A 15,109-nucleotide genomic window follows, 5' to 3' on the forward strand; every position below is an offset into this window, starting at 1 on the left:
GATTGAATGGATAGATGATGGGGTCAGGAATTAGCAGAGTGGTTTTAGGGAAAACACATTTGGAGGGCCACAAAGGTACCTTGTTTATGTTTACATAAAAATGATTTGTTCATCATAACAATAGACGACAGGATAATAAAGTGATAAGAATATGGAAGAACTGCTTTACTAAACATAGTCTGGTAGCATAGAATAAGGCAAAAGCTAAATAGCTAGATTTACCCTAAGACATTTAGTTTGTCTAGTTGTACAATTATAGCTATTAAAATAAACAAGAAAAAACATTTATCACTGAAATTCCAACAGGAAACATAACCTATTTGAGAGTCTGGAACTCTAGTTCTTAACCTCCCCACTTAAAAAAAATTGAAGTATTGTTTTTATAAAATGAGTTTTGATAATGCAAGTTTACTCAGGGATATGACTATTACATTGTAGAAGAGTAGACTATTCCACAGTAAACTATATTTTAGTTGTTGTAAAATTAATTTTAAAAAGAATAATTTGGCAATGCAGATGTATATGTGTGATTTACATGTTTACACAACACCAGAAAGGTAGATTTAATGAAGAAATCAAGTGCCTTTCTTAATTGAATTGAATGGTTAGCCTTCTGGACCAGCTCTATTGGAGATGGGGCTTTGCAAATGAGATCTCCATGCCTCCTAGTAAGGTTGAATGTGGCAGCAACTTATATGTCCTGAACCAACAGTCATTATCTACTTTGCCAATATTTTAACATACCTGAAGTTCCTACCACAGTGTATAATGGCTTCCACTGTGGTATGGGGATGCTGTTTCAGCATTGGTGGAGGTAACTGGCAATTAAATAGGTGAGGACATGTTGAGTGGCAGAAAATAAGGTATTTGCTGCTGGAATGCTGCAGCAGTTTTCAAGGGACAGATACAACCTCTCACTTAGTGGAATATGACCTAAAACTCTACCTAAGTGTTTCCAGTGTACATTAGGACTGGCCTTTGAGAGGTAACATCTGACTGTTTACTAGCTGTGTTGGAAGCTAGAGAAAGAGACCTGAAATCTTTGAAGATGATGGTAATTCCATATTTCTTTTCTTCACTTGTGTCTTTCTTCCACATGCGTGCTTTTCTCTGCTGTGTCATCTCCATCCCACTAGAAAATGTGAGTTAGAATATTCAATTCTGCTATAGAAGAAAGCAAATGAGATGATGAAATGTATAAGAAATTTGACGATAGATAGGAAGTCAGCTAGTATGTTATGAGATACAGGTGAAACTCCTAGCATGTATTAATATAGATATCAGTAAGCATGTAGTTTGAGAAAGAAAAGCAGAATTTAGAAGATGTACTAAATACACATAGTAAGCAAGTTACTAACTTATAAAACTTGCCAAGACAAAATAAATGGGTCATGAAGGAATAGACAAGTTTGTATTTATTTGATAGAAAGGTAGAAAGACCAATTTATGATTTTGTCACTTCTGAGCTGACAGCTGTGCCATGCCACCTACTTATGACATCCAGTAAGGTCCTGTATTGGCCCATGGTACTATGCCCAAGAAATGCAGATGAAACCGATAATTCTTCACTGTTAATTGGCAAGCTACCTCTTTATGCAGGTATAACTCTCCCTTTGTTTCTCTCATTGTCAAGTATGTGCCTTTGACCCCTGGCACCTTCTATCTGGGTCACCTGACTCAAATCTGAATTATTATGGGGAAGGCTGATGTGGCACAGAGAAAACAGAGCATGTGACTAGCATGGAACCCAGGATACCTATAGAGTGGTCCTGCCACTCACATCCTATCATAAGAGTGTCAGCCTATTTCATTGCTTTCCCATTGCTTTTTGTTTTACATTTATTTAGTAAATTATATGAAATGAACATGTTAATTTGGTCTGTGAGCTCTCAGATTTAGCTGCCTGGTAATGTACTTGGTGGCTACCATTACATCAAGGTAATTTTCGACCTGACAGTATGCTTTACTTTGAACTTTACTAACCCTCCCTCACAATTTGGGATTTTGAACTAAAGCACTGATCATCACTATCTGATTTAGGGACCTAGACCAAGCTACGAAAGGAGTGTTAAAGTATAGTGATTCCATGGCAGTCTTAAGCACCTAGTTCACTGTGAAGGAATTATGAGAACCTGTTTCTCACCCTTCCTCTAGGGAAATGCAGAAGAGCTAAGCAAGTCCCAGTTTACCTGGGGAAGAGGATTAGGAGGTTGTTTGTCAGCTCTGTCCCACTTGAATTCTCTCCTTCCTCTCCTTACTGCTGAGGGTGGAGGTAGTTATTGTCTAGAACAAGACCTTCAAATACTTTACTCATGTACTCTATTTAACAATTTTGAAAAACATATACTCTCATGTACATTTTAATTTGACACTTAACATTTCTTGTTATAAGCTTAAGTAGTTGGAAAATATGTGATTTCAGGTATGCTATGAATGTTGACATTTAAAAAATAAAACTGTATTTAAAATATATCTAATAGAATATGAATTCCATATGATTTGTTTAAAATATTTTAATGAACATTTTCAAACACATACAAGAGGAAAAACAGTAAAACCTCCATGTACTCTTCACCCAATTTAAACAATCATCAGCTTTCTGACATTCTTACCTTTACTCCCTTACTCTTTTCTATTGGACTATTTTAAAGCAAACTCCAATCATATTGTACTCACATATAACCTGGTTTATATGTCTAGCAAAGACGATTTATCATGGTAGTACCATTTATTCATATTCAATAAAATCATTTCCTTAATATGAAGTAGTAAGCAGTATATATTCATGTGTCACCAATTGTCTCAAAAATGTATGCCTTATAATAGTTTGTTCAAATCAGAAACTAAATAATACTTAAATATTTATGCATTGTATTTAGTTGAAGTGATTTTTTGATTTTTTTTTTTTGAGATGGAGTCTCCCTCTGTCGCCCAGGCTAGAGTGCAGTGGTGCAATCTCAGCTCACCGCAACCTCTGCCTCCCGGGTTCAAGCAATTCTCCTGCCTCAGCCTCCTGAGTAACCGGGATTACAGGCATGTGCCACCACGCCGGGCTAATTTTTTTTTTTGTATTTTTAATAGAGATGGAGTTTCACCATATTGGCCAGGCTGGTCTCAAACTCCTGACCTTGTGATCCGCCTGCCTATGATTCTTGAGTCTCTTCATTTGTAACACTTCTCCTTTCTCTGTTTTCTCTGCCATGTCTTTTAACATGTTTCTGTACTTCACATATTTATGAGAAAAAAACCCTAGAAATTCGATCTAGAAACTTGGTTAAATTCAGTGTTTATGGCAAGAATGCTTCATAGGTATTCCTGTGTTTATAATTCCTGTGGAATTATACAAGGAGAAGCAATTTCTAGCTGTCTTATTCTAGTGACATTAATATGAACCAATAGTATAAGTATTATCAGTCAGATTCATCTGTTATAAATTTGCCTTTGTCCTTTCATCTTATGATGACAAACATTGCCTGGACAAACATTATCTGGGTCCATTATTTCATTGGAGTTTATGCAATGGTGATTTTCTAATTCTTTTATTCCATCTATATTTATTAGCTGTGATTCTTCTATTAAGAATTTTCTTTCATCATCTATTTGTTTCTCCTGAGTTATAGCCAACTCAGGAAAGAAGAAAAAGTACATTTCTTTTCCAGGACACTAAGTTGGTGCTCCAACAATCTCCAAAGGTGAGCGATGAGAATTGAAGTATAAATTTTAATTTTAGTGTTATTAGATACTCATGGATTTATATGTTTGATGTTTCAATCTTTTATTTTTATTTTTTACTCTTCAGAGTGTCCCATTTTTGGCCAGTGGAATTACCTTTATGGTGACTCCTGTGTGCTTTTGACACTCCCCACATGAAAGAGTGTGTAGTAGAGCTTTCTAGAGAAACAGAGAAACAGCAGGATGTGTGTGAATATAGATGATGGAGATAGAGTTTCTTGTTTTAAAAGAGTTCTTTGTTTTAAGCATGACAAGGTATCACACATACACACATACATAATGTTTCTAGCCCCAGACCTGAATACTGTAGATATTTTAAAACATTAAAAACATTAACAAGCTCTTCTTCAGCAAAGTTTTTCCTTAAACTTATATATTATTCCATTTTTTTCATAGAATTTTATCATTTATAATTGGAAGTTTTTTATAGGCTACTCTGTCTTACATAACATGTTGTTATCTGCAATAACAACATACTATAATAAGGTTTTTTTTTTTTATAAAAATGGTCTTTGACCATAAGGTTATAAGTGTAGAAAAATTTCATCAGGATTGGGTTTTCATTATAATTATTGGTAACATGCAATTATTCAAAACAGCATGAATATATTACCATTTCTGATATTTAGCAAACATAAAAAGAAAATTTATGAAAAAATATATTAGTAATATAGGTTGGGGAAAGCATGCATAATTTCTTGATTAAAGGAATTGTGGAGTTGTTTCTTGGTTTGAAACCTTGGAATGGGCCAAAAGGAAATATTTTTCTCTTGTAAAATGAGAAATAGAGACTGTCCAAGATTAAACTATAGTTAGGACAGGCAGCTTCTTAGAAGATGTATTTTTTTTAAAGTACCTCTATATGAAGGCAAGAATCTAGAAATTAGTTTTCTTAAAACTATCCGCACTTGCATGCCCTTTGGAAAATCTACATGAACTGTTCCAACTTGAGGACCACCAGGACTCTGTTCTCCAATAGCTGACACATGGTGCCTACTATGTGCCAAACACATCAACTTTATGAAGTGGTTACTATTTTTATCCCCATTTTGCAGATGAAGAAACTGAAGCACAAAGATGTTATGTAACTTGTCCAAAGTGACGCAGTTTGTAAGTGGGCAGCAGGGAGGCAAACCCAGTCACTGTGGCTCCAGAGTCCAGACTCAACCACTATGGACATGAATGTCTTTTTTAAAAAAGGGTGGAAGGTTACCCTAGGTGGGGGCATCAGAGGGGAGTGCATAGTGATCTAAAATTGTTGCGAAATAGGAAGTAAAGGAAAAATTGTACTTTTTCTGTGTGTCAGTGAATAAACTATGCATGTATTAATAAAACATAAGTCAATGCCTTTATCTGTATTCTTTAGAGTACCATAATATTTAGTGTCAGTCAAATTAAAATTAACACATTTTTATTTCTTTAATTTCTAATGAACAATTAGTTCTCGTTTAATTGGCAGTGTGCAGGGGTGTTATCTGAAACCCTGTTACTGTCGTGTTTTACATATTCTACTTAGCCTGTGAATATGTTCTACTTCTAGTGAGGATGACACTGTTTATAGATACATTACAGAAGAAATATTTCATTTAATAATGGTAATGATTTCACACTTATATAACTAATCCTACTAAAAGCATTTTGAAAGTATTTTTCATTTTATTTATTTATTTATTTATTTATTTATTTTGAGATGGAGTCTCACTCTGTTGCCCAGGCTGGAGTGCAGTGCCGTGATCTCGGCTCACTGCATTCTCTGCCTCCTGGGTTCAAGCACTTCTCCTACCTCAGCCTCCTGAGTAGCTGGGATTACAGGTATCCATCACCACACCTGGCTAATTTTTTGTATTTTTAGTAGAGATAGGGTTTCACCATGTTGGCCAGACTGGTCATGAATTCCTGACCTCGAGTGATCTGCCCACCTTGGCCTCCCAAAGTGCTGAGATTATAGGTGTGAGCCACTGTGCCCCGCCTTTATTTTATTTTTTCAAGAGACAGGATCAGACTGGGCATGGTGGCTCACACCTGTAATCCCAGCACTTTGGGAAACTGAGGTGGGCAGATCACTTTAAGTCAGGAGTTCGAGACCAGCCTGACCAACATGGAGAAACTTCATCTCAACTAAAAATACAAAAATTAGCCAGGCATGGCGGCGTATGCCTGTAATCTCAGCTACTTGGGAGGCTGAGGCAGGAGAATCACTTTAACCCGGGAGGTGGAGGTTGTGGTGAGCCAAGATCATGCCATTGTACTGCAGTCTGGGCAACAAGAGCAAAGCTCCATCTCAAAAAAAAAAAAAAAAGAGGGTCTTACTCTGACACCCAGGTTGGAGTGCAGTGGCACAGTCATACTCAGTGCAACCTTGAAATTCCTGGGCTCAAGTGATCCTCTCGCCTTAGTCTATCAACAGGACTACAGGAATGCACCACTTGGCCTGGCTAATATTTAAAATTTTTTTATTTGTAGAGATGGGTCTTGCCATGTTGTCCAAACTGGCCTTGAACTACTGGGCTCAAGAGATCCTCCCACCTTGGCGTCCGAAAATGCTGAGATTATAAGCATGAGTCACTGCATCCAGCTTTGACTCCTGAACTACTTTATGGAAAAAAAAAAAAAAACTGTACCTAACACTAAAATAATTACCTTTTTCACTGAAAGTTAGGATTATAATTGTGTGTAAGTAAAAAAATAAAACTATTGCTGTTTTCTTCAGGTTATTTTTGAATAGTTAGATGCAAATTTCATTTTTTAATAATTGGATTATATAATAAACACACCAGGACAGTCGGTGGATTTTGTTCTGCAAGCAGTTTTACTCTTTAATCATATACTTTTGCCTTGCTATGCACAGCTGGATTTTTGCTTATAAACATTTACCAGTTAGGACTCAACCTATGAAAGAATTCAACAGGCAATGGTTGTTAAAGATGCCTTAGAAGAGAGCCTCACCCCTTCTATCATGAAACATTTAAAGGAGGAGGGAGAGAGAGGGTCAACAGAGGAGTGCTGGGCGGAGAAAAGCACCCTCTCTTATTAAACTATGTATAGACAGATACTTTTTCTTATTTGATGCAGATTAGAACATTTATTGAATGTTTACCATGTACCAAGTCGTGTACCAAATGCTTTCAAGTTCACTATTTCATTTAATCCTCATAACCATGTGGTTACCCTGTTTTGCACATGAGAAGACTGAGGCTGAAAAATTTCGTGATACTTAAGGTCACATAGTTAGAAAGTGCAAGAGAAAGACATGATCATCCTCTTATGTCAATAGGTGTGAATTCTTCCATAATACTTGTGGGTGTAAGTTACGTTATATTGCTTTTATTTTTCCATATGCTTAGTTAGCAGCAAGTGTAGTCTCATAATCTTTGAGCTTCCCATCTCCTGTAGATTATCTATGAACCTTAGGTGTTAATTGTTGTTCAAAAGGAAAGTTCTCCAGCTGCCCCCTCCCAAATGAGAATGACCCTTAATGTCAGTTAATTTGTCTGTTGGTGCTGCTGGTACTATTGGTGGTGCTGCCATTGCCATAGCTTCTTGCTGACCCACGTCACCATTACTGATCTCATTGGCATCCATCATCTGACTCGCTCTGTTGGTCCTTGCTTCAGGAAAGTCTTTCTGGCACCAGTTCCGCCTCAGCCTTGCAAGGCAACATGGTCTTTGAAAGAGGGTATATTAGTCAGGATTCTACAGAGAAACAGTACCAAAAAAAATTGTGTGTGTGTGTGTATGTGTAGTCATGCATTGCATAAGAATGTTTTGCTTAAGGATGGACTACATTTACAATGGCACTCCCATGAGATTATTATGGAGCTGAAAAATCCCTATCACCTAGTGACATAGCTATTGTAATGTTGTAGTGCAATGTATTACTTTTCTGTGTTTAGATACACAAATACTTACTATAGTGTTACAATTGCCTACGGTATTCTACACAGTAACATGCTGTACAGGTTTGTAGCCTAGGACCAATCAGCTATATCATAGAGGCTAGGTATATATTATGCCTTCTAGATTTGTGTAAGTATACTGTATAATATTTGCCCAATGAAATCACCTAATGGTGGATTTCTCAGAACATATCCTCATTGTTAAGCAACGCATGTCTGTCTATCTATCTATCTATCTATCCATCCATCCATCCATCCATCCATCCATCTGCATATATATAAAAGTGCAATTTCCATTCTTAACCAAACCAAACATAACTCAGAGATTCTACTTGCAGGGTGAATTGGTTTCAATGTTATTTTGTCATCACTTTCTTCTTGGACCAATACAATGCTTCACTGCAGTGGACACTGTTGTTGAATACTCTACCTGTGAAAACAGTTTCTGGAGAACTTTGGCTTGAAATGCACATACTTAGACAAGTTCTTTCTTCTGAACCATCCTTTTTGCTGCCCCCTTCTGGAAGCCATTGTCACCTGCAGAAAAGCTCCTCCCTATTAGCTCTCCTCCCAAGATGTGGAAAGGCAAAGTCCACCAAACTCCAGCAGGTTCATGGGAGGCTTTCATGTTGGACATCTCCTACTCATCAGTCAACCAGTGGTGTCCTTACCTGCTTGCCAGAGACCTCAAGTTCCATGGGTCCAAAACCAAATTCATTCTCTCACCCTCCACCAATTTCTCTTCCACTTTGTTTTCTCCTCCCTTCTCTTTCTACTCGTTCTTTAATCAATATATATATGAAGAGAGAGAGAGAGGAAGATTAATTGATTGATTTTTAAGAATTGGCTCCTGTGATTGCAGAGGCTGTGTGAGTCCAAAATCTGATGGAGTAGGCTGGCAGGCTAGAGACTTAGAGAAGGGGTGCAATTCAAGTCCAAAGACAACCTGCTGGAAGAATTCCTTCTTACCCAGGGGAAGTCAGTCTTTTTTCTATAAAAGCTTTAAACTGATTGGATGAGACCCACCCACATTATGGAGGGTAAACTGCTTTACTCAGAGTCTACCCATTTAAATGTTAATCTCATCCAAAAAAAAAAAAAACCTTCACAGAAAACATCCAGAACATTGGTTGATCAAATAGCTGGTCACCATGGCCCTGCCAAGTTGACCCATAAAATTAACCATCACAGTGTCTAACACAATTCCTTCAGTATTGTGCTCAATTAGAGTACCCGTCACTGGTTCCCCCAGATCACAGCTACAGTTACCTGGCCCTTTAAATCCACCTCTCCCTCTCCTTTCCTCCCTCCTTCCTGCTCCTCTCCTCTCTCACAGAACCACATATACTCCACAGAGTCATTTTTTCCCAAGATCTCACTGCCCCAGAATAGTTGTGCTGGGGTAGATTTATCTACTGCAGACCAATTCTTGTCAGTCTTTTTTATGTCCTGGGAAATCCAGCAATTTAACTTAAAGAGCTTTTAGGCACAGATTTTAAAAATGCAAAAAGGTCCCGTGTATCATCCCTGGGTAAGGAAAAGCAGACCTCTGAAGTAGGAAATCCCACTTACCACTGGGAGTGGAGCTAGTGAGGAGGAAATGCTTTTTGTTCTTCCTTGAAGAGTAAAACATCATTTTCATCAAGATAAAAACAGAGACTTTTTGGTGGCTTCTTTAAAAAGGAGCAAACAGTAAATCTTTGGTGAGTCCCATGGGTACACATGCAACCATAGAGACATAGGATAGTACCTTCTCATTTAAAAAGGAGGCTATTTAAATATAGATAGGTGCAGCCTAGACATCTTGATTTGCCTAGAACAGGCCCAGTTTGGATAATAAGTTATTTGGCTAGGTTAGATAGAATTAACATTGAAAATTTCTCAAAACTATCTACTTTAGTCCTGTAAGGAATCCTTTCTTCTGTGATTACAGTGTTGCTGATGTGAACAAATGTGTTCTTGGCATCTGAAGTACAATTTCCCGTATTTCTTTAACAAATATTTATTGCATACCTACTATGTCCTAGACACTGAATTAAGCACTATGAAGGCAAAGTGAACAGGACAGACTAGTCTCAGCTCTCATAAAATTTTTTTTAACTATAATATTGGAGAGTTACTTCAGGTATTACTAGTATATATTGAATGAAGCAAGGAAACTGATCAATGTATATATTTGTTTCCATATTATCTCACTCTGGGCTGCTATGACAAAGTACCTTAGACTGAATAATATACAAACAATAGAAATTTATTCCTCACAGTTCTGGAAGCTGGTATTTCTAAGACCAAGGCACCAGCAGTGGCTGGTGAGTGCCTGCTTCCTTATTGATAATGTGTCCTTGCATTGTAAAAAGAGTTCACCCTTATGACTTAATTGCCTCCCTGAAGGCCCTGCCTCATAATAACATCACATTGAGGATTAAATTTCAACTTAGAAATTTGGCAGGGGGTGGAGGAGCCACAAACATTCTGACCACAGCACATAGGAAAACTCATTCTTAATTTCAGGCAACCAACTAACTTAAACATTAACTTTGGGAAATGGAAAAAAAGAAGTCTATTTCATTATACTTAGTTGGCTTCTCGTTTTCTAAATCATCAACAGTATAGGAGCATGTGAGCAAAGGTCTAGAGACTGGAAATAAATAGCGTGTACAAGATGTTAAGAAAGTTTACATTGAGGACAGGTAAGAAAAAAAGGTTTATTTATTACTCATATAAGAGTTTATTTCTTACTTACAATGTAAAGTTTACATTGAGGACAAGTAAGAAAAAAAGGCTTATTTCTTATTCATATAAAAGTCTGGGCCGGGCGCGGTGGCTCAAGCCTGTAATCCCAGCACTTTGGGAGGCCGAGACGGGCGGATCACGAGGTGAGGAGATTGAGACCATCCTGGCTAACGTGGTGAAACCCTGTCTCTACTAAAAAATACAAAAAAACTAGCTGGGCGAGGTGGCGGGCACCTGTAGTCCCAGCTACTCGGGATGCTGAGGCGGGAGAATGGCGTAAACCCGGGAGGCGGAGCTTGTAGTGAGCTGAGATCCGGCCTCTGCACTCCAACCTGGGCGACAGAGCGAGACTCCGTCTCAAAAAAAAAAAAAAAAAAAAAAAGGTCTGAAGGGCTAGTATAATGCTCTAAGGTCTTCCATTCCATTTTGTTGCTGTGCTGTGAGTAGCTTCCATTCCCAAAGTCACAGATGGTGCATTCATGATCATTCATGGCTATTCCAGCTTTAAGCCATGATCACATTCCAGATATCAGGAAGGAAGAAAAGAAGGCTGAAAATCATGCCCCATACCCTGTTCATTGGTGACAGTTCCCAGAAGTCACACATGCCACTTCCTCTTACCTTCTGCTGACCAGAATTTAGTCATGTGGTCATGGGGCAACATGTAGATAGAAAAAAGGCTTTAGCTGGACACTAAAGATAACAGATTTTAGTGAACATCTAACAGTTTACTCCATAATCCAACCTTTTAGCCACCAAAATATTTTTGGTATACCCTTCTTCCTGTAGATAGAACATAACTACCTATTCTTGATCATACATGCCTGTTGTAGCTTTTAATTATGTATGTGAACCCCCAAATATGATCCATTTGAATTTTGTAGCTATTTTAATCAGTATTGTGAGACCATGATTACACCCTGGAAAGGATCCTATAGATCAGGGGTCCCCAACCTGCAGATACAGGTCTCCAACCCTTGGGTCTATAGAAAAACTGTTTTCCATGAGACCGGTCCCTGGTGTCAAAAAGGTTGGGGACTGCTGCTGTAAATAAGATTCTTTGACATTATTTCTTATGGGCATATTGTTTTGGTCTTTTGGTCAAATTAGATTGTCTGTGTGTGTTACTCAATATTTCTAGATTGCAAATAAGAAAATTCCAGATTCCACTCCAAGATGGCCAAATAGGAACAGCTCCAGCCTGCAGTTCCCAGTGTGACTGACACAGAAGACGGGTGATTTCTGCATTTCCACCTAAGGTACCTAGTTCATCTCATTAGAACTGGTTGGACAGTGGGTGCAGCCCACGGAGGGTGAGCTGAAGCAGGGCAGGGCATCGCCTCACCCAGGAAGTGCGAGGGGTTGGGGGATTTCCCTTTCCTAGCCAAGGGAAGCCGTGACAGATGGTACCTGGAAAAACAGGACACTCCAGCCCAAATACTGTGCTTTTCCAATGGTCTTAGTAAACGACACACCAGGAGATTATATCCCGCACCTGGCTCAGTGGGTCCCATGCCCATGGAGCCTTGCACACTACTAGTGCAGCAGTCTGAGGTCGGCCTGTGAGGCAGTAGCCTGGCAGGGGGAGGAGCGTCTGCTATTGCTGAGGCTTGGGTAGGTAAACAAAGCAGCTGCGAAGCTCAAACTGGGCAGAGTCCACCACAGCTCAGCAAGGCCTACTGCCTCTAGACCCCACCTTGGGGCAGGGCATAGCTGAACACAAGGCAGCAGAAGCTTCTGCAGTCTTAAACGTCCCTGTCTGACAGCTCTGAAGAGAAAATGGTTCTCCCAGCGTGGTGTTTGAGCTCGGAGAATAGACAGACTGCCTCCTCAGTGGGTCCCTGACTCCCGTGTACCCTAACTGGGAGACACCTCCCAGTAGGGGCCGACTGACACCTCATACAGCTGGGTGCCCCTCTGGGATGAAGTTTCCAGAGGAAGGATCAGGCAGCAGTTTTTGCTATTCTGCAATATTTGCTGTTCTGCAGCCTCTGCTGGTGTTACCCAGGCAAATAGGGTCTGGAGTGGACCTCCAGCAACCTCCAACAGACCTTCAGTTGAGGGACCTGACTGTTAGAAGGAAAACTAACAAATAGAAAGGAATAGCATCAACATCAACAAAAAGGACATCCACACCAAAACCCCATCTGTAGGTCACCAACATCAAAGACCAAAGGTAGATAAAACTACAAAGATGGAGAGAAACCAGAGCAGAAAAGCTGAAAATTCTAAAAACCAGAGCACCTCTTCTCCTCCAGAGGATTGCAGCTCCTCACCAGCAATGGAACAAAGCTGGACAGAGAATGACTTTGACAAGCTGACAGAAGTAGGCTTCAGAAGGTCAGTAATAACAAACTTCTCTGAGCTAAAGGAGGAGGTTCGAACCCATTGCAAGGAAGCTGAAAACCTTGAAAAAAGATTAAATGAATGGCTAACTAGAATAAAGTGCAGAGAAACCTTAAATGACCTGATGGAGCTGAAAACCATGGCATGGGAACTAGGTGACGCATGCACAAGCTTCAGTAGCCAATTCAATCAAGTGGAAGAAAGGGTATCAGTCATTGAAGATCAAATTAATGCAATAAAGTGAGAAGAGAAGTTTAGAGAAAAAAGAGTAAAAAGAAAAAAACAAAACCTCCAAGAAATATGGGACTATGTGAAAAGACCAAATCTATGTTTCATTGGTGTACCTGAAAGTGACAGGGAGAATGGAACCAAGTTGCAAAACACTCTTCAGGATATTATCCAGGACAACTTCCCCAACCTAGCAAGGCAGGCCAACATTCAAATTAAGGAAATATGGAGATCACCACCAAGATACTCTTCAAGAAGAGCAACCCCAAGACACATAGCTGTCAGATCCACCAAGGTGGAAATGAAGGAAAAAGTGTTAAGGACAGCCAGAGAGAAAGGTTACCCACAAAGGGAAGCGCATCAGACTAACAGCACATCTCTTGGTAGAAACTCTACAAACCAGAAGAGAGTGGGGGCCAATATTCAACATTCTTGAAGAAAAGAATTTTCAACCCAAAATTTCATATCCAGCCAAACTAAGCTTCGTAAATGAAGGAGAAATAAAATCCTTTACAGACAAGCGAATGCTGAGAGATTTTGTCACCACCAGGCCTGCCTTACAAGAGCTCCTGAAGGAAGCACTAAACATGGAGAAAAACAACCAGTACCAGCCACTGCAAAAACATCCCAAATTGTAAAGATCATCCATGCTAGGAAGAAACTGCATCAACTAATGGGCGAAATAACCAGCTAACATCATAATGATAGAATCAAATTCACACATAAAAATATTAACCTTAAATGTAAATGGACTAAATGCCCCAGTTAAAAGACACAGACTGGGAAATTGGAGAAAGAGTCAAGACCCATCAGTGTGCTGTATTCAGGTGACCCATCTCACATACAGAGACACACATAGGCTCAAAATAAAGGGATGGAGGAAGATCTACCAAGCAAATGGAAAGCCAAAAAAAGCAGGGGTTGCAATCCTTGTCTCTGATAAAACAGACTTTAAACCAGCAAAGATCAAAAGAGACAAAGAAGGCCATTACACAATGGTAAAGGGATCAATTCAACAAGAAGACCTAACTATCCTAAATATATGTGCACCCAATACAGGAGCACCAAGATTCATAAAGCAAGTCCTTAGAGACTTACAAAGAGATTTAGACTCCCACACAATAATAATGGGAGACTTTAACACCCCACTGTTGATATTAGACAGATCAATGAGACAGAAGGTTAAAAAGGATATCCAGGATTTGAACTCAGCTCTGCACCAAGCAGACCTAATAGACATCTACAGAACTCTCCACCCCAAATCAACAGAATATACATTCTTCTCAGCACCACATTGGACTTATTCCAAAATTGACCACATAGTTGGAAGTAAAAAGCACTCCTCAGCAAATGTAAAAGAACAGAAATCACAACAAACTGTCTCTCAGACCACAGTGCAATCAAATTAAAACTCAGGATTAAGAAACTCACTCAAAACCACACAATTACATGGAAACTGAACAACCGGCTCCTGAATGACTAGTGGGTACATAATGAAATGAAGGCAGAAATAAAGATGTTATTTGAAACCTAAAAGAATAAAGACACAGCGTACCAGAATTTCTGGGATACATTTAAAGCAGTGTGTAGAGGGAAATTTATAGCACTAAATGCCCACAAGAGAAAGCAGGAAAGATCTAAAATCAACACCCTAACATCACAATTAAAAGAACTAGAGAAGCAAGAGCAAACAAATTCAAAAGCTTGCAGAAGGCAAGAAATAACTAAGATCAGAGCAGAACTGGAGATAGAGACACAAAAAAACCTTCAAAAATTCAATGAATCCAGGAGCTGTTTTTTTGAAAAGATCAACAAAATTGATAGACTGCTAGCAACAATAATAACGAAGAAAAGAGAGAAGAATCAAATAGATGCAATAAAAAATGATAAAGGGGATATCACCACCGATCCCACGGAAATACAAACTATCATCAGAGAATACTATAAACACCTCTATGCAAATAAACTAGAAACTCTAGAAGAAATGGATAAATTCCTGGACACATACACCCTCCCAAGACTAAACTAGGAAGAAGTTGAATCTCTGAATAGACCAATAACAGGCTCTGAAATTGAGGCAACAATTAATAGTCCACCAACCAAAAAAAGTTCAGGACCAGACGGATTCACAGACAAATTCTACCAGAGGTACAAAGAGGATCTGGTACCATTCC

The 15,109-nt window shown here is 39.0% G+C and overlaps 1 protein-coding gene across 1 annotated transcript in view; it reads left to right on the forward strand.

The window, feature by feature from the left end:
• Positions 1-15,109, forward strand: part of LOC117081280 (doublecortin domain-containing protein 1-like) — a 118,225-nt gene that overhangs the window by 17,815 nt on the left and 85,301 nt on the right. Inside the window, exons 3-5 of the mRNA XM_033207113.1 lie at positions 3,621-3,692; positions 10,237-10,318; positions 11,503-11,620. The gene's annotated coding sequence lies outside the window, so the exon portion shown is untranslated. The remainder of the gene's footprint in view (positions 1-3,620; positions 3,693-10,236; positions 10,319-11,502; positions 11,621-15,109) is intronic.

The sequence above is a fragment of the Trachypithecus francoisi genome, unplaced genomic scaffold (genome assembly GCF_009764315.1).
Source record: "Trachypithecus francoisi isolate TF-2019V2 unplaced genomic scaffold, Tfra_2.0 Lachesis_group8, whole genome shotgun sequence".
Lineage (NCBI taxonomy): Eukaryota > Metazoa > Chordata > Mammalia > Primates > Cercopithecidae > Trachypithecus > Trachypithecus francoisi.